Raw genomic sequence first — 21,372 nt, forward strand, 5'->3', positions numbered from 1 at the left:
CTAGCTGGATTGGGGCTGCAAAAAGGCTTACCATTTGCAGCCTCCTGTGTGAGAGGTAAGTTCAGACAGCAAGAAGAGATACTGGGGAGATGCAGGAAAGAGGCAGAAGGCAGACAGTAGTTGGCACCCGTTGGAACGTGTACCAGATGCAGGGGAAGTTCAGGGCATGCAGGAGCTGGACCAAGACCTATCACGGGGAGTGTCTTTTGTTTTCTATCGATCCATCTCTCAACTTAAAATAAATAAATACACACCATGAAAGTTGTGAGTTAAAATTGATTTCGGGCAAAATGAGGACCATAGGCAGGAGGCAGCATTTCCTATCACCCTGAAAAACCACTGCAGAGTGGCCAGAGAGAATGTGGGTATCTAGAGATTTGGATGCAGGGGGGAAGCACATGCCACGAAGCACACCTTTTCGGAAGGTTTCTGCTGATCTTGTGAAAGTTCTGCTAGTCACGAGGTGCAGACGTCACCATGAAGGATTTCCGTGCTTTTCTAGCTGGGAGGAGAAGCAGGAATCCGGCTGACAAAATCTTCTCTTGAAAACATCTAACCATCTGAAGTCCTACTAGTTTTCCCCGAGCACAGAGGGCCTCCCTCCTTGTCTCCACCCCATACTGTTTCAAGGTGTGTTGAAGGTCAGCAGCACAGAGACTCAAGATTCAGTCCTTGGAGTTCCCGTCGTGGTGCAGTGGTTAACGAATCCGACTGGAACCATGAGGTTGCAGGTTCGGTCCCTGCCCTTGCTCAGTGGGTTAAGGATCCAGCGTTGCCGTGAGCTGTGGTGTAGGTTGCAGATGCGGCTCAGATCCCATGTTGCTGTGGCTCTGGCTGGGCAGGTGGCTACAGCTCCGATTGGACCCCTAGCCTGGGAACCTCCATATGCTGCGGGAGTAGCCCAAGAAATGGCAAAAAGACACACACACACAAAAAAAGATTCAATCTTTGTGGAGGCAGATGGCAACTGCCAGTCTACCCATCTTTTATCTCGTATTGTGCATTCTTGATTTTTATTCTCATAGCAGATAAACCTTCAAGTGACAAATAATAGAGCCAGAAGCAACCTTCTTTGCTTTCTAAATGTGGATGCGTTTTTTCCCTCTAAACTTCAAAATACTAATTCCATAGAAGGCCCTTTCATTTATGGGATGCTGTTCGCAGGACTTGTGCCTTCATCACGGCCAGAGTGAAGCACTGGGATTGATTAGGCTTGAGACAACCACTTACCGCTGTGGGTTCATGGGGGAGGGGAGGGCGATGAGTTGTGGCAGAGAAATAAGGAAATTCATGACTTTATCAGAGGGATTGATGAGAGGGAGAGGTTTTGTTTTGTTTTGTTTTTCGGAAAGAATTTTTTATAACATCCTCGATTCAATTTTGCGTTTCAGCATTAGATTTTTTTTAGCTGTAGATTTTTAGGTTCATTGCATTCTTTCCATTCCAATGGGCCTTTTCTGTTATCTGTTTTATTTCTCTTCTGATTCATTTCACCTGTCACAGTTGCCTTAGTTTATTTCACAGAGTACACGGAAAATAGATTTGGAGGGAACACAATGTAGATTCATAATAAAGTTGTATTCCACTCTTTAATCGCTCTGTAATCCACACCCTTCTCTTCTCATCTTGAGCAAATATTCTCTATTTCTTCATGTTTCAATTTGCTTTCACTGGTCCTATAATGAGTTTTTGATTTCTCCTCTTTAAAGTGAGAACTCCCTAACAGCTTTGCTGGATTATCATCATCTGGCCAGGGCAGCATTTACACTCTACGTCAGTTTCAAGCCATTATAAGAAGGCAAGCACAATAGTACACACATGGGCAGAGTGGGCGGGGGCCATGGCAGGAAGCCCAGGGCAGGTGTTGGGGGTCTGGCAAGCAGGCGGAGCGTCTTCAGAGGAGAGCTGACGGGTGCATCGGAGGAGGAGGGAGACCAGGAATGGAGGTGGCCTGGCAAGTGTGGCCATGCAAGTAAGCAAGAGGTGGCGTGGGAATGGGAAGTTTGAACTGAGGGTGGTGGAGAGGGCAGCTGTGTGGACACAGGAAGTTGGCTCTACACTAGTATGGATTTTTTAAAGTATATTAAATGAATAGGAGCCAAGGTTCTCACTTTCGGACAAAGAAAATTTAAAATGTGGAAATGCAGCTAGCTTGTAAAACACTGTAACGATGTTTTCAATACAAATATAAATGTGTGTTTTCTTATACAGATAATACAATCGCCTAAACATGTCTCTTTTAAAAGCCAACTCACCAGTTCCGTCTTTTCCTGACCACTCTGTTTAAAATAACAGTACCTTCCATTTGTATTTCTTACACAATTTCGCTTTTCTTTATGATATCCCTGGAGAAAGAGGTTTCAAGAAGGAACACTAGTTGCAAAAACCTTGAGTAGGAAGCATGCTTGCCCTGTTCCAGTAAAGCCCAGAAGCTGGAGGTCTCAACGGAACCGAGAGCAGGAGGGAAACAGGGAGGGAGAAGAGGAAAAGAGGTCAGGAGTCTGGTGAGGGGCTTATCATGGAAGACCTCGTAGGTCATGTGAAAAAACTCTGGAGGGGATTTGACCGTAAGAGTGATGCAACCTGACTTGTATTTTAAAATATCACTTCTCTCTCTGATTTACTTCACTTGGTATGAGAGTTTCTAGTTCCGTCCATGTTGCTGCAGATGGCATTATTTTGTTCTTTTCTATGGCTGAATAATATTCCATCGTGTATATATACCACATCTTCCTAATCCAGTCATCTGTCGATGGACATTTGGGTTGTTTCCATGTCTTGGCTGTTGTGAATAATGCTGCAGTGAACATGCGGGTGCATGTGTCTTTTTCAAGGAAAGTTTTGTCCAGATATATGCCCAAGAGTGGGATTGCTGGGTCTTGGGGTTAATAAATGCAGACTCTTGCCTCTAGAATGGATTAGCAATGAGAACCTGCTGTGTAGCACCGGGAACTATGTCTAGTCACTTGTGATGGAGCCTGATAATGGGAGAAAAAAGAATGTTGACACGTATGTGTAACTGTGTCACCATGCTGTGCAGTAGAAAATTGGCAGAACACTACAAACCAGCTATAATGAAAAAAACCCCAACTCATTATATATATAAAAAAAACACGAAAACTCTCCTGTTGCTATGTAGGCAGTCCCTTATGCAGGAGAGGAAACAAGAAAGCAAATTGAAGGGCGAGAGGTACAAGTGGCCTGACCTGGGGTTGTGATGGTGAGCTTGTTGATACTAGGCAGCCTGTCTTGACTGACTTGTGGTGGAGCCTCTGAGAAAGAAACCAGTCAGGGCTCTTAGCAAGTTTTGGATGTAGGCTCCTGAGAGAATGTGGAGAATGCACAGGGTTGGGGCCGTTTGATAGAAGAGCAGATTTAGAGGCAGAAACTTTAATTTTTTAGTATACGTTTTAGACGACTATGGGAAATCCAAATGAAGACAAAAAGTCAGAATTCCAGAATTCATAGGAAGAGTAGAGTTATAAAAGTGGAGTGAGTTGCCCAAAAACGGTATTTAACATTTGTGTCTGATGACCTCTGAGTAATAACAGATGTAGAAAGGTCAGTTTTAGGCTGAGTCCAGTTACCCCAACAGTTAGAGGTCCAGGAGATGGGATGGAACAAGCAAAACCTTTGAAAAGGCGTAGATGTGCAGAAGGAGCAGGAAAATGGAGGGAGAAAAAGTTCTGCCAGGTGAAAAAATATTATTACAGAAGGAAGCAGGGATGAATTAAGCAGTGCTGAGAATTCCAGGAAAATGATTCAGGATGGATCATTTGGGGGGAAATATTGATATTTTATATATATATATATATATGTGATATATATATATATAATATTTACCCAAATAATTTAATAATATTTACCCAAATAATTTTAGAGCAAAGTCTAGTTGGAAGAGCTTGAAGAGAAAACAAAAGGGAAGAAAATGGAACTCTCATAGTTACCTATTTAATTGTTTTAAGGCACAGAGACGGGGCGTTGTAACTTGTGGAGCAAGATTCAAGAGGGATTACAATGGGCACAAAATAGGGGATAATGTTAGAGTAGAGCCTATAGTCATTTCATAGTTACAGCATTAGGGATTTCGGCACAGATGGGGTACATGGCTAAATTCCGTGAACAAGAGTACAGGGAATTGTTTTTATAGATTTCTTAAAAAGTTAGAAAATTTCATCAGGTGAGATGGAGGAGGGCTGGAGAACTTGAGATTTGAGAATAGAAAATGGGAAGGATTTCTCTTGAATATTAGAGTGGTGAAATAGTAAAATATAACAGGATTATCAGGAAGCACTGAGACTTATAAATGGTGCTTATAAAAATACAGTGACACAGTGGAAGCAAATCCGACTAGGAACCATGAGGTTTCGGGTTCGATCCCTGGCCTTGCTCAGTGGGTTAAGGATCCGGCATTGCAGTGAGCTGTGGTTTAGTTCACAGATGTGGCTCAGATCTGGCATTCCTGTGGCTCTGGCGTAGGCCGGTGGCTACAGCTCTGATTAGACCCCTAGCCTGGGAACCTCCATATGCCCTGGGTACAGCCCTAGAAATGGCAAAAAAAAAAAAATAAATAAATACAGCGAGACCATTTGTGTCTGAGTTTGAGTGCATGTGTGGAGCATGAAGAGAGTTTTGAAAATTTAGGGTGGGGGTGATTGGTTTTTGTTGCTCTCCCAGATGTGAACATTTTCTAAAATTGCTATAACAGATGATGAAACCAGGAGGCTTAAAACAATCGAAATGTGCTCTCTCACAGCTTTGGAGGCTTAAAGACGGTGCCAAAGACAATCTCTGCAAAGGCTCTAAGGGGCGAGGGTGGGGGTTCTTCATTGCCGCTTCCTGGTTTCTAGCAGTCCTTGGTGAACTGGTTTTTTGGTTTTTTTCCTTGGTTTGTAGATACATCAGTCTCTGCTGGGATTCCCTTCATGGCTCAGTGGTTAACAAACCTGACTAGGATCCATGAAGATGTGGGTTCGATCCCTGGTCTTACTCAGTGGGATCAGGATCTGGCTTTGCCGTGGGCTGTGGTGTATGTTGCAGACATGGCTTGGATCCTGCGTTGCTGTGGCTGTGGTGTAGGCCAGCGGGCGGCTACAGATCTGATTCAACCCCTAGCTTAGGAACTTCATATGCCATGGGTGTGGCCCTAAAAAGCAAAAAAGAAACCGAAAAAACCCCCTCGGATTTTATTTTCACATGACCCTTGAACCTGTATATCTAAGTGTTTATATGATCTTCTTAGAAAGACGCGGGTCATTGGATTAGGGTCCATTCTAATCCAGTATGACTTTGTCTTGATTTTTCATATTTGCAAATACTTGACTTCCAGTAGGGGTCACATGCTCAAATTCTGGACGGCCATGAATTTTTGGAGAAGAGTATTCAACCTGGTGCAGAAGTGAGCATGAAAATGGAAGAAAACAACAACGGAGTTGAGCGTGTAGGCAAGGGAGTGACTAACAGTAAATGATGGCACCTGGGTGGCATCACACGACATGAAGCTACGTGGTAGAGAGTGAACAGTTAGGATCATTGGACTGAAGGTGCCCGTGCATCAGATTATTGTTATAGTGGAAAGAATTACTGAGGTCATGATGCTAGACAGAAGGAAGGCAAAGGCCGGTCAAGTGGCCAAAGAGTGAGAAGTCTGAAGTTGACACGTTAGGGGGCAGATACTGGTATCGGTGGAGCCTAGAATATGGAGCAGAGGATACAGTCCTGGCAGGAAAGAGAAAGTAATTTGTGGAAGTGAGGTTCTCGGATGATGCTGTCTATCTGTGTGGAAATCACTGTCTATATCTTTGTGTCAGCACGTACTGCTCCAGCAAATCAGGCAACCCCAGGGAGGGTCCTGGAAATCTCTAGTCTCCTGCCAGTTGGTCTAAAGCACAGTTGATACCTGGCCTCTGAAATATGGGGTGGGGACAGTCTTGAGAGACTGAACCCTTGTGGGATCTGATGCTATCTCTGGGTAGTTCAGAACTGAGTTGAATTACAGGATACCCATCTCGTGTCTGAGAACTGCTCCGTGGTGTTGTGGGGAAATGCCACACGTTATTAGAAAGTGAGCATTAGAATCACTGTAAAAATTCCAATTTTATTTTATTAAAAAAATCCCTAGTTTCATCAATCTTTCCTCATTTAACATTGCTTTTAATTTTTTCACTATGTTTACCCCAATGAATCAATCTATAGTATCACTTCTTAATTGAAATTACAATAGCCAAAATTTATTCATGATCATGCTTTAATTGTGTAACCCTTGTGACTTTTCTGGAAATGTAAATATTATCAATGGATTGATTATGTCACTAAGAATATGCAAAATATGTGACCCAGTCACTTAAACTAGCCTAATGAGGTTATTAACATGTCTAAAATATAAGACTGGATTTCCTTTTCCTGCTCTATAACTTTTTTCCTTCTAAAAACTGTCTTGAAATGAATATATACTAAAATAGTTAAAAAGAAAAATTACTGTCCTAAACAATCTGAGCAAAAACTATAATGCATTATTCTAATTCTAAAGGCTAAAACAGAGATATTTTATACTTTTATATTTGAAAGTGTAATTTGATAACACCTGCCATACTTATTAATGCACCTACTCTCAGCACTTTCAACACAATTTAAATGTACAACATACTTGAGTCACAGAAACTTCAGAGTTTCATGAAACAATTTCATTTTATTAAATAGTTAGGTATGGGATCCTACCATGTGCTGGACTCTAGGAGCTGGGGATAAACCAGGGGACAACACAAATAATCCTTCCCATCCAGAGCTTATATTTTAGAAGGATGGTGAATAAATCAAGCGTACAAGCACTGAAGAAATCCCAACCAATACGGCTCTCATCAAACAGTGTTAAATAACAGAAGGGAGACACTGCTTTTATCTGAGTCCAGGACAAACGTAAAGAGGCCTGAGCTTGAACATTGCTGGTGGTGATAATGATCAGGAGTCTTGGGCTTTTTTCCTAATGTTACAAATATAAAATATTAAATTATGCGTGCTATTAACTAACAATTTTCCCTTTTTTCTGTAAAAAGATAAAACAATGTTAGCATAGGATGAATGTATATGGTTTCTGCTGAAAGCAGCAGTCACTGTGAATAATGTTCAACTTTGTTACGCTCATCCCCATTCATTTGGTAAATCCAGAAAGATTCAGTTTTGCTATGTTAATGTGAATATAAAGGGATACTTCAAATACTAACTGAAATATGTACTTTATTGAAATCACAAAACGTCAGATATGTTCTGCTTATAAATTTCACTTTCCATGAGTTTGCTTCCCTAGCTAAAAGGAAAGTTAGTTACATATTTTTAAAGAGAGTATTGAGTTAACATACAAATATATTACATTACGTATAAGATGTACTGTGTTGCAAACAAAATAGTAGATTTAATTTAAAATTAAAAGGGGCTTAAAAAGTTTAATCTGATTTCTGATAACTACTTTGAAGGTTTCATCATTTAAAAATAGATGCTTTGCTGGTATATGAGGTTACTCCTCCTTGAGGTTATTTGCAGAGTGGTCTCTTTTAGAAATGCTGCCTACCCCTGCCCTGCCCCAGCCCAGCTAATTCTTTACACAGCGAACACCGTTGAGGAAAAAACCCTTTCAGCAATACTGTGGAAGCACGGCAAGGCAAACTTATCCAAAGGAAAGTCTATCAGGACAGGTGTAGGATCACTTCATGGACTTTTGAGCAGAGCAGAGAGTGGGCTCAGCTCTGAACACAGTGCGGACAAGAGGCGACTTACAACCAAGCATCTGAGTGGGGGCCCGTGGCTGGAAAACAGCTAAAATGAGACATGACTGGTAAGGGGGGTTGGAGTTCTGTCTAAACTGAGCTAACAAGTGTTGGGCTAAACGGGACAATGCAGAGCAAAACACGTGAGTCTAGTTGAAAATTTTAGGGGAACCTGAGTAAAATTTGGTCAAGGAAAGAATGTCAATACCTACTTATCTTTCAGGATTCAACTTAAATGTCATTTTCTCATTAGAGACCCTCTCAAATCCCTCAGATTCTGCAATTTACCATGTCTCCTACCCCACATAATATTCTCTCTCATAGTATCCTGTAATTTTCCTTCATATCATTCATAGTCGCAATATTATCTCTATTGTATATTTATTTAATGCTTGGCCTGTTACTCTAAGCTTATCAGCATCATATGTCTACCGTGTGTTTTGTTTACCAAGATATATTCAATAGCTAACCTAGGCCTGATATGCAATAAGTCAGCTGCTTTGTGGTCAAGAAAAAGATGGATAATTAATTAAATAATTAATACATTTATCTGAAAATTAGGTAATTCTGTTACATCAGCTTGATAGATTGTATTACAAATGGCTTTGGCAGAATCTCAAATTCATTTGTAACTAATCAAGTATGATTTTGGGAGAAGCAGAAGTTTCTGATGGTTTAAGCAGGCATTGCTGTCTATCAAATGTCATTCCCCATTTATTTTTAGTAACAAAATCCCCTTCTTATTAATGCAGCCGTCCTTTCACCATGCGTCTTAGGGAGAGGTGATATTTGTTCGGGTTTAAGGCTTGGCTGGTGTTAAGGTGTCCTTTTCCCTTTGCCAGTGATTGGATTGGGAATTAGAATATGATCCAGTTCTGGCTCGTGAGGCATATCGGGAAGTCTGCTGGTATTTCTGGTCATGTTTTCCTCCTGTTTTCTTTCTTGCCCTTTTTTTTTTTTTTTTTTTTTTTAAGGGGAAATGCAGGAAACTAGTTCTCTTCATGCCTCAGGTAATTATTGTGTCTTGACATGACCTCAGCAGTCAGTGTCCATGAGAAGGAACTAGGTTAAGGGCAAATCTGTCACCCTGAAGACAACAAAGTAGAATAAAAATAATTGGGGTCCTTAGAGTCATCACCATCCTACCGGATTGTCAACTCTGAACACAACTCACTAAATTTTTTTTGGTGTGTGTGTGTGTGTGAAAGCCAATTTGAAAATTCTTATACCTTCACTCAAAAGTTTTGGAGTTCGTTTTTGGAACAATAATGTACAATGTTCAGGATTTTACTACTGAGTCCTCCTTCAAATAAACATTTTACCAACATCCTTGTCAGTGTCACCATGGTCAATAAAGTGACTGTGCATTGATAGAGAGTGGAAGAGAGGAGTTTAGTTGGATCCGATTAAAAAAACAACAACCCAACATGCAATTATCTACTGTTTTCCCATTAAAAATCTTCATAAATTACTTTATGCCAAACAGCTTAATAGCTACACCACAGCTGGAATGGGAAAGCCATCATCTGACACTGTGGGAGTCAAAATGTCTTATGGGATCAAATTGATGAACTTCTGTCCTTTCACAGTGATTTAGCAAAACTGTTGAAACTTTAATGAGAATGCTGATCATAATTAGCATGCACATTTGTCTGCTATAGGAGGTCTGCTTCATTTCCATGGCATATGACATTAAAATACATTGTTGCCATGTGCTCATCCCAGGCTTTGTTACTAGATGTGTGAAACTCTCTGTGATGTAACTGACTATATTGTATGAATCATTAAAAACAGCCAAAGGCAATTTTTATAAAATTACACATATATATGATCTAGTTTGTGGACTTTACATATACACACTTATTTTATATTTCTAAAAAATTTATGAAATAAGTACTTGTATTATTTGCTAAGCAATGAGCACACTGAGGCACAGAGAGATGAGTAGATGACTTGGGTCCTTAATTCTACCTATAATTTTAAGCACTATGTTGACTTCTTATTAGAAAACATACAAGTGGCAACTAGAGAACGAGTATTTTAAGTGACTTCTCTTCTATTACATATACCTATGGTTTGTTTCGTATTTGAAAGAATATTTTACTTTCACAGAAGAAAATACTTTAACATTATGATGCACAAGACTCTCTTAATAAATTGAATAAATGTTTACTGTTTTAAAGGGTTATCATATAGCTTAGACTTAAGAAACGTCTATACTTGGAAACTAATCTCATGCTACATATGGGAACTTTTTTTTTAAGTCACAGTCATAGATAATGGTAATGAACTGCTATTTCTAAAATTATGGCCCATCTACAAACATGATTTTTGGATGAAATTGTCAATGCAGTTTATTATATTTCCTTTGTAGATATATCCCTACTTTATTTAAAATCTATTTAAAGAATTTGCTCTTAAAAATTACCTTTTCATATAATACTCCCAAAGTTCCAAATTAAAAGCTTTCTTTTCTCCAAAAGGGAGTTTCCATCCTAGCTTGAAAGCTTGTGCATGATAACAAGGAAACTGAGGGGATGATACAGTAAGTAAAGTCATTAATTATGTAAGTGTATGAGAAATAATTAGGTCATATGGGAAAAACTGATCAGTTGCTAAATACTAGAATTAAAAGATTATCACTATCACTTCACTGATATTTGGGGGATGACATAAATCCATGCATTTTTTTCTTTTGCTTTTTAGGGGTACACTAAAATGGCATTTGGAAGTTCCCAGGCTGAGGGTTGAATCGGAGCTACAGTGGCCAGCCTAAGCCACAGCCGGAGTGATGCCAGGCTCCCAGCCGCACATGTGACCTACACCACAGCTCACAGCAACACTGGATCCTTAACCCAGTGAGTGAGGCCAGGGATCGAACCCGCATCCTCATGGATCCCAGCCGGGTTCCTTAGCTGCTGAGCCCTGAAGGGAACTCCTCAATGCATAAATTATTTTCATTTACATATCTTCACATTTATCTTAAACCTGTGCATATCAAACATTTAAGCATCTAAATAGTACCTAAAAGTTTACTGTCTTCATCATGGATCCTTTAATTAGACACATAGGTATATATTATAGATTACACAGTCTTGTGAAAAGCCATTAAATGTGGTTGACCCTTGAAGAGTGTGCGGTTAGGAGCTCCAGCCGTCATGAAGCTGAAAATCCATGTGTAACTTATAGGTAACCGCTGGTACCCACAGTTCCTCAGTATTCTCTATTCTTCATCTGCGGTTCTGCATTGGCAGATTCAACAAACCGCACATCAAATAGTATTTGTGGTATTTTCTAATGAAAAAGATCCATGTATAAGTGGACCCATGAAGTTCAAGGTCATGGTGTTCAAGGGTAAACAGTAGAAATGTATACACGTATTTTATAAATCTTAGAAGCCCTTAGTAATTGAGCCTATTCTAAATAGTATCATATATTTTTTAATATTACACATATAGATATTCATCATTCACTGAAGAAGCATTTAAGTACTTACTATGAACTTAGATGTGCTCCATGCCCTTAAGGAATTAAGGAATTGACACGTTGGTGGGAGAAGATTGTTTGGTGGTTGCACAAGGTCGGATTGTCATAGGAGCCATGCAGTTGAACTCTGACAATGTGACTGTGTACCCATTAGTATTTTCAGCTTATAAATTAAATTCTAATAAGTAACTTGTTCAAGATCACGTATGTCAAGGCAATTTTAACAACTTTTTCCTCGGTCTTTCTATCACTTAGACGGTCTCCTAACCCCACTTGCTAACTCCATTTTCCACACTGCAGTCAGAATGGTGTTGCTAAAATTATGTATCTATATAGATAGAGATAGTCTCTCCCCTCCTGTTTAAAACACAAGTACTGCCAGTCGTTTTTCAGGATTCTATTCAATGTCCTCAATTTGTTTCACAAAAGTGTGGTTTATCCCTATGCAAGTTCAGGGTAAGCTCTCTAACTAATACCAATCAATTTGACCCAAATACTTGTTTGAGCAGTAGAGATGTACCTGGGAATTTTCCTTCTGTAACATTGCATTTGGAAGACTTTAATTACTGGTTGAGAAGAGTAAGCACTATTTTGCGTGTAATAGCAAGTGTCTAGGAACCCATTTCCTCTTTTCAGGGATTTATGCGTGTCCTTGGAGATGGGAGGGCTGCTTAACATGGTGGTAAAGGGCCTGGCTGAGAACATTAAACACTCAGCAGCTGGTGGGTGATCTGCTTTGAACTTGAAGCCAAATCTGAGGACAGTCCAGTAGCTTCTCAGATTCAGGCAGGTCAAGATTTGTCAGGGAAGGGGGAGTCCAGGTGGGAGCTGGCCTAGCTTAGCTGCCGGATACTAGTGATGGCCTCACAGAGGTAAGGACTGGGCCTCCATAGCAGATTCTCCTTTTTCCTCCGCAAAGTCCTCAGCCTCCTCTCTCACAATTCTGAGTCTAGGGCCCCTTTCCTTCACTGTTTCCACTCAGTATTTTTCTCTTTCCAGCCCAGAGCGTGGGTAACGTGTGAAAAAAGATTTCCTGTTGCAAATATTGTTTGTTTCCTTGTTTTTCCAAATCAATCATCTGGGCAAATAAGTGTGTTCTGTTCTTAAGTTACAGGTTTCAAGAATTCCCTCCCATTTCTCTCTCCTTTTCCTCTGCTGCTGCTTCGCCTCCCTCACCCCCTCTCCTCTCCTTACACTTCCCTCTGCTTTCTCTTTCTACAAACGCACATTCTGCTAGGAGAAGTCACTCCAGGCACAGAGTGCTTAGGCAAATAAGTGGTCAAGTAGTAACAGACTTACTCTCAACACTTAGGTTAAAGTGGTGTTAGTTTGACACACTGATCCCTGTCGCGCTCACCTCCAGACTCCCTGTAACGTATTCCTGAAAACATAACCAAAGGGAAAACAGGCACCTATATAAGAAAAGAAGTCGAGCAACGGTTTTCCTGGATTTGGAGCTTGAGCCCACTATCACAGTATTAAGACGGTGGGACTTTGAGTAACCATTTTTGCTCATGTGTCCTTCAGCCTCACAAATGTATCAGTCTGACCACCCACTAAGTTCGTGGGAGACTCTAGCTGTTCTGATCTCATAGCTTTGGGATACAAGGGCCTTGTCAAAGAACATTGTAGGTAATTTCCCTCCCTCCACATTCCCACATATTGGTTATTGATTCTTGAGATGAAAACAAAGCTGTTCCCTTTCTGCCTCACCAGTAGGCACATTTCTTTCTATAATTCAGAGGTTCCAATATGCTCCATAGGTAAACATTATGGGTAGGAGTTACATAGGTTTTAAAAAGTAGAAGGCAGTTGTGTTGTAGTAGAGATTGAAGCAGCCCATGTAGGGCTGTGAATTTCTTAGAATGCATCTGGCCAAAAAAAAGCTAAAACAGCTTTAGTTGTCCCAGAATTGTGATTTCCAAAAATATGGTTACTGTGGGGCCTTTTTGAATCACCAAAAGAATACTTCCAATTATTCAAAACAAGACAGAAGTCCAGATTTTATTTGCAATTCTATAATTTATCTGAGGCATAAACAAAGCATTTCCGTGAGCCAAGATTAGCCATGGGCCATTAATTGTTATGTCAATAAAAACATACTGCTGCTTATATATAAATTATAGAACAAAAGGAAAAAATGTATTTGATTATGCAGACATTTCAAAATAGCATATTACTTCAATATTTCTTTCACACATCAAAATCTGTGCCCCATTCTTCATCTCTATAATATCAGTTGCCTTAGTTCTTGCTAATTGAGAAAAAGTATTCTCTTTTCAAAGACCTGTCCCTCTATACCTGATCTACATCTGTCTACTCCCCCCCCCAGAATGTTATAGATGAGAGGACATATACTTGATAAAATGCATTAAATCAGTCACCCAAATTAGCATAAGGACATATCCAATCTCTTCTTTCTGGATAAACAGCATCATCCCTGTGCCTCCCTTGGTTTCAGAAACTGGATCCCTTGTCACACATTTTGAAGAATGGTCTTTACTAATCCCAAGTTTTTCTCTTCCTTTTAATTACTTTTTTTAAAGGAATTTATTGTGGAATATTGACATGCAAACACCCTTTAATTCTTACTCAAAGGCAATTTTGTCCTGTCACCAATAGTCTGTGGAAACTACGCTTATAGATGTGTCAAGCTCATTATGACTTAATGAATGGCTTTTATTCTGTAGCAAACTTTGATCTAATGTAGCACTATTTATATTTGATCATTTAGGCAACATTTCATCCATTAAAAATATATATTTACACAATGGATATATGTTCACTGTAGAAAATTTTAAAAACAGAAGCAATAAGAAAAAATCTTTTAATTCCACAATTGAAAAACAGCTGTTTTTAATCATTTAAACATATGTTTATATTTATTAGATATGGTTATATATCTGTTATATATAGTATGGAATATGTTTATATATGTGACAAATACATAACAAGTTAATATATAAGTGTGCATGTATGTCTGGTTGTCCACATAGAAATCTCTCGTTTTCTCATTTTTAAGGTTTTATTGAAATGCAGTTGATTTACAAGGTAGTGATGTCTTCTGTACAATTGAGGGATTCAGTCATACGTACACACTCATCCGTTCTCGTTCGGATTATTTCCCCACATCGACGCTCACAGAGCATCGAGTGGAGAGAGGTCCCTGTGCTGTGCGGCAGAACCTGCGGCCCAGTCGATCCTTGTGCCTCAGCGTGCGTGTGCCAGTCCCTGTCCCTCCACCTGCTCCCCCGCCCCATCCACTATGGTAAACAAGTTTTACTTTCAAAATCTGTACGTCTGCTTCTGTTCTGCAAACAAGTTCATTTTTATCCTCTTTATTTTTAGATTCCATGTGTAAGTGATAGCATATGATGTTTCTCACTGTCTGACTAATTTCACTTAGAATGATAATTTCTAGGTCCATCCATGTTGCTGCAAAGGGCATTATTTAATTCTCTTTTATGACTGAGTAATATTCCATTGGACATCTGTAAACATCTTCTTTATCCAGTCCTCTGTCAGTGGAGGTTTATGTTGTTTCCATGTCCTGGCTATTGTAAAGAGTGTGGCCATGAACATTGGGGTGCAAATATTTTTTCAAACTATGGTTTTTCTCAGGGTTGATGCCCAAGAGTAGGATTGCTGGATCATATGGTAGTTCTGTTTTTAGTTTTTTGAGGAACCTCCAGACTGTTTGCCATAGTGATTTCCCCAATTTACATTCCCACCAACAGTGTAAGAGGGCTCCCTTTCCCCTGCACCCTCTCTAGAATTTAGTATTATTCTTTTCGATGCAGTGGTAACTGGGATGTTTTCCCTAATTTCTCTTTGTGATTCTTCATTTGATGATCTAGACTTTTTGATGATGGCCATTCTGGCTGGTATAAAGTGGCACCTCAGAGTAGTCTGATTTGCATTTTTCTAATAATTAGCAATGTTGTATATTTTTTCATGTGCCTGTTGGCCAGGTGTTCATCTTCTTTGAAGGAATGTCTACTTAGATCTTCTTACTCGCTTTTTTATTTGTTATTTATTTTTTGATAATGAGCTTATGAGTTGTTTGTGTATTTTGGAGGTTAATCCTTTGTCAGTTTTATTTGTTAATATTTTCTCCCATTCTGTGGGTTGTCTTTTTGCATATGGTTTCTGTTGCTACGCAAAAACTTTTAAGTTTAATTAGATCCTATTTGTTTAACTTTGTTTTTATTTTCATTACTCTAGGAGGTGCATGTGTAAAGACATTGCTGTGGTTTATGTCAGACAGTGTTCAGCTTATGTTTTCCTCTAAGAGTTTTAGACTGCCTGGTCTTATATTTAGGTCTAATCCATTTTGAGGTTTTTTTTTGTGTATGGTGGTAGAGAGTGCTCGAATTTCATTCTTTTACATGTAGCTGAAGAGACTGTCTTTTTTTTCTGTTGTATATTATTGCATCCTTTGTCATAGATTAGTTGACCACATGTATGTGGGCTTTCTATCCTGTTCCATTGATCTATGTTTCTGTTTTTATGCCAGAACCATACTGTTTTGATGACTGTAGCTTTGTAGTATAGTCTGAGGTCAGGAAGCCTGATTCTTCCAGTTCCATTTTTCTTTCTTAGGATTGCTTTGGCTCTTTGGGGTCTTTTGTCTTTACTCACAAATTTTAAAATATTTTGTTCTAGTTCTCTGAATAATGTCATTGTTAATTTGACAGGGATTGTACTGAATCTGTAGACTGCCTTGGGTAGGATAGTCATTTTGACAATGCTCATTTTTCCAATCCAAGAGCATGGTATATCTTTCCATCTGTTTGTATCATCTTTGATTTCTTTCATCACACTCTTAATGTTTTCAGAATACAGTTCTTTTTTCTCTTTAGCTAGATTTATTCCTAGATATTTTATTCTTTTTGATGCAGTGGTAACTGGGATGTTTTCCCTAATTTCTCTTTGTGATTTTTCATTTGATTATCTCGAGGAATGAGTCAATAAACGTGAAGATGGATACTTAGAAATCGCCTAATCAGAAGAAAAAAGTGCAAAGATTAAAAATAAAACAGTAACATATGGAAAAATATAATATGCTGTAATTATGTATATTTTTGAGGCTCAGAAAGAGACCAGAAATAGAAAATTAGACACTATGTTATTGTGGTTTTGAATTGCATTTTACTGGTAACTAATGATTTTTATAGTATTTTCATTTGCTTTTTGAAATTGTGTATCATTATATAAATATCTACTAAAATATTTTACTATTTTTACTTGTGTTGTTTGACTTTGCTGTTGAGTTATAGGAGTTATTATATATTCTGGAAACTAGACCCATAGCAAATAAAATGTAAGCAAACTTTTTCTTCCATTCTGTAGGTTGTTTTTTCAGTCTCTTAGCAATATCCTTTGGCATTCAAAAGTTCTTAGTTTTTGATGTTCAGTTTATTTTTAACTTTTTTATTAAAGTATAGTTGACTTACAATGTTGTGCTTGTACAGCAAAGTGCCTCAGTTGTATACACACACATTCATACACACAAACACACAGAGACACACATACATATATTATTTTTTATATTATTTTCCATCATGGTCTATCCCAGGAAATTGGAGATAGCTCCCTATACCATACAGTAGGACCTTCTTGTTTATCCCTTCTAAATGCAATATTTGCATTTCGTAACCTCAAACTCCCAGTCCAGCCCCCCTCCCCCTTGACAACCACAAGTATATTCTCCATGTCTATGAGTCTGTTTCTATTTTGCAGATAGATTCATTTGTGCCCGATTTTAGATTCCACATATAAGTGATATCACATGGTATTTGTCTTTCTCTTTCTGACTTACGTCACTTAGTATGAGAATCTCCATTTCCATACATGTTTCTGTGCATGGCATTATTTGTTCATTTTTATGGCTGAGTAATATTCCATTGTGTGTACGTACCACTTCTTTTTAAGCCAGTCATCTGTCAATGAACATTTAGGTTGTTTCCATGTCTTAGCTATTGTGAATAGTGCGGCTATGAACATAAGGGTGCAGATATCTTTTTGAATTATATTTTGGTCTGGATATATACCCAGAAGTGGGATTGTTGGATGATATGGTAATTTTATTTTTATTTTGTAATTCATGCTTTTGGTGTAGTATCTAAAAATCCATTGCAAAACTGAAGATCATAAAGATTTACTTCTATGTTTTTTCCTAAAATTTTTATTATTCTAGCTCTTACATTAAGGTTGTTACTCAATTTTGAATTGATTTTGTATATAGTGTGAATTAGGGGAGAACTTCATTATTTTGCATATGAATAACCAGTTATCCAAGCATCATTGCTGAAGAAACATTTCTTTCCTCATGAAATGGTCATGTCGTCTTTGTTAAGAATAAATTGGCTATAGGTATGAGTTTATTTCTGGATTCTTAATTCTATTCCATTGATTCATGGAAAACAATTATACTGACATACCATTATGTCAGTACCATGGAGTCTTGATAACTCAACATTTATCATAAATTTAGAAACTAGAAGTGTGAATACTTGAATTTTATTATTCTGTTCTTTTTTTTTCTTTTTTTGTCTTTTTGCCTTTTCTGGGGCCCCTCCCATGGCATACGGAGGTTCCCAGGCTAGGAGTCTAATCAGAGCTGTAGCTGCCAGCCTATGCCAGAGCCACAGCAATGCGGGATCCAAGCCATGTCTGCAACCTATACCACAGCTCATGGCAATGCCAGATCCTTAACCCCCTGAGCGAGGCCAGGGATTGAACCCGCAGCCTCATGGTTCCTAGTCAGATTCATTAACCACTGAGCCCCAACGGGAACTCCTTATTGTTCTTTTCAATACTGTTTTGGCTATTTGGGATACCTTGATATTTCAGATGAGTTTGAGAATTGGCTTTTACATTTCTCCCAAAAAGATAGCCATTGAAATAAGAATTTAATGAATTGGATAGGAGATTGATTGAAACTATAGATAAGTTTAGGTTGTATTGTCATCTTAACAATATTTTCTTCCAACGCATGAATATGAATGTCTTTCATTTCTTTAAGTATTCTTTATTTCGATGAAGTTTTATAGTTTTTAGTGTATAAGTCTTTAACCTTGATGAGTTTACTCTTAGATAATTTATTCCTTTGCATACCTTTTTATTTTTATTTTTTTATATTTTATATATATATTTTTTTTTTCTACTGCACAGCATGGTGACCCAGTTACACTTACATGTATATATTCTTTTTTTTCACATTACGTGTTCCATCATAAGTGACTAGACAGAGTTCGCAATGCCACACAGCAGGATCCCATTGCTAGTACATCCTGAAGGCAACATTCTGCATCTATTTACCCCAAGCTCCGAGTCCCTCCCACTCCCTCCCCATCCCCCTTAGCAACCACAAGTCTATTCTCCAAGTCCATGATTTTCCTTTAAATACTCTTTGAAATGGAATTGTTTCTACCTTTTCCAGTTGTTCATTTCTGGTGTATAGAAATACAACTGATTTCTTTGTGTTGATCTTCTACTCTGCAACTTTGCTGAACTGATTGATTAGCTTTTGTAGTATGTGTGTGTGTATGTGTATATGTGTAGAGTCCTATGATCTGCTATATGTATGGGATCATGTCATCTGCAAATAGAGATAATTTTAATCTAGGGATTGAACCTGAAACCTCATGGTTCCTAGTTAGATTCATTTCTACCATGCCACAAGGGGAACTCCAGATATGCCTTTTAAAAGTAGTATTTACAGTTATAAATTTCCCTTGATCACTAATTTTACTCCATGAGTTTGGCTATGTTATTTCTTTATATTCTCCAAAAGTATTTTCTAATTTTCCCAGTGATAAATATTTTTCTCTTTTGAAGAAAATTTTTAACACATGTTGTTGAATTCCACATGTTTGTAATTTTTTTTTGTTTTCCTCCTGTTTTTGATATTCAACATTCCATGCGGTCAGAGAAGATTCTTTGAGTAATCCAACATTCGAAAATTTTTTGAGACTTGTGACCTATGACATTCTCTATCATGGAGAATGTTTTATGTGTGCTTGATAAAAGTATGTTTACTGTTGATTTTGGGTGAACTGCTCTCTCTCTATCTTTTAAGTTTCTTGGTATGTAGGATTGTTCAAGTCCTCTATTCCCTTACTGATCTTTTGCTCAGATGTTCCCTACTTTATTGAAAATGGGATATTGAAGGAACCAACGATAGTTGTGGAAAAATTTTTTTCTTTCAATCACATCAATATTAGCTTTCTATATTTGGAAGCATCTATTATTTGATGTATATCTATTTGTAGTTATTATGTGTTATTTTATTTTATTATATTAATAAAATAATGGCCACTAAAATAATTAGTGGCCATTTCTTAGGCCACTCCCGCAGCATATGGAGGTTCCCAGGCTAGGGGTCGAATCAGAGAGTAGCCACTGGCCTACACCAGAGCTATAGCAATGTGGGATCCAAGCTGCATCTGCAACCTACACCACAGCTCACGGCAGTGCCAAATCCTTAACCCACTCAGCAAGGCCAAGGATCTAAATCTGCAATCTCATGGTTCCCAGTCAGATTCGTTAACCACTGAGCCACGACGGGAACTCCTAGTATATTGTTTTTAATTCTTTATCATTTTTGTATAATTAAAGTATTTTCTTGGAGTTCCTGGCTCCAAGTTTCTTAGCTCAGTGGTTAATGAGTCCAATTAGGAACCATGAGGTTGCCAGTTCAATCCCTGGCCTTGCTCAGTGGGTTAAGAATCTGGCGTTGCCATGAGCTGTGGTATAGGTTGCAGACATGGCTTGGATCCCGCATTGCTGTGGCCCTGGTATAGGCCGGCAGCTACAGCTCCAATTTGATCCCTAGCCTGGGAACCTCCATATGCCGTGGGTGCGGCCCTAGAAAAGGCAAAAAAAAATTTTTTTTAACCAAAAAATAAAGTATTTTCTTAGTGACTTCTTTAGATTGAAAGTAACATCTTAAAATTTATAACACTGATTGAATTAATATTAAGTTAGCTTCAATATTATATAAAACTTCTCTTATACATCATTTTTATTTTATTTTTAACATTAAGACTACATCTGCATACATTATATATTGTATTAAGATAGACACTATTAAATGCATTTGCCTTTTAAATCATACAGGAAAAAATGCTGCTAAGCAAAATGTGCAATAATAATGATTCTTCTATTTAACTAAGTCCTTTACCTGTGATCTTTCTTCACATGACTGCAAGTTATTGCCTAGTGTCCTTTATTTTCTCTGAAAGACTTCCTTGAACATTTTTAATACATAGGTTTTACTAGAAACAAAGTCTTTCAGCTTTTGTCTATCTAGGAAAATCTTAATTTCTTATTTATTCTTGAGGAACAGTTTTTCTAGATTTAGAATTTTTTGGCAGTGTTTTCCTTCATCACTTTCAGTGTGGCTTCCCGGCGATCCCACTGTGGCTCAGTGGGTAAAGAACCGGAGGTAGACTCTGTGAAGATGTGGGATCATCCCTGGCCTCACTCAGTGGGTTAAGGATCTGGCATGGCAGCAAGCTGAGGCATAGTGTGCAGATGCAGCTTGTTTACAGTGTGGCTGTGGCTGTGTTGTAGCCCTCAGCTGCAACTCCAATTTGACCCCTAGCCTGGGAACTTCCATATGCTGCAGGTGCAGCCCTAAAAAGAAAAAAAATAAACGTCTTCCCGCTGCAATTCTCCTCCATGTTTCTACTGGCGAATAAATTGCTCATCTTATTGAGTAGCCCTTCAATGCAATGTCCAGTATCTCTCGCTGCTTTAAACATTCTGTTTATCCTGGTCTTTCTACAACCTTAAGATAACGTGTCTTAGTGTGTATCTCTTCTTTAATCCACATAGAGTTTATTGAGTTCTTTGGCTTTGTAGATACATGTATTTCAAGCAATTTGGGGATTTTCTTCAATCATTATTTCTTCAAATATTCCTTCTGCTTTTTCTCTTCCTTTCTTGAACTCTCATAATCCATATGTAAGTATGATCAATAGTGTCTTACAGGATTCCTGGGCTCTGCTCAGTTTTCTTTATTCATTTGCATTTCTCCTCAGCTTAACTAATTTAAATTGTCTTGACTTCACGTTTCCTGATTCAGTCTTCTCCAAATCGGTTTGACAGAGCGCTCCAG

The 21,372-nt window shown here is 38.4% G+C and overlaps 1 long non-coding RNA gene across 4 annotated transcripts in view; it reads left to right on the forward strand.

The window, feature by feature from the left end:
* Positions 1–1,886: 1,886 nt before the first annotated feature.
* Positions 1,887–21,372, forward strand: part of LOC146398749 (uncharacterized) — a 181,067-nt gene continuing 161,581 nt past the window's right edge. For all 4 annotated transcript variants that reach the window (XR_014817208.1, XR_014817209.1, XR_014817206.1 and 1 more), the window contains exon 1: positions 1,887–1,972. This is a non-coding gene — a long non-coding RNA (uncharacterized LOC146398749). The remainder of the gene's footprint in view (positions 1,973–21,372) is intronic.

The sequence above is a fragment of the Sus scrofa genome, chromosome 10, assembly GCF_054392235.1.
Source record: "Sus scrofa isolate SSC_HxYL_T2T_F1_AM1 chromosome 10, Sscrofa_HxYL_maternal_Yorkshire_Landrace_v2.0, whole genome shotgun sequence".
NCBI classification, from domain to species: domain Eukaryota; kingdom Metazoa; phylum Chordata; class Mammalia; order Artiodactyla; family Suidae; genus Sus; species Sus scrofa.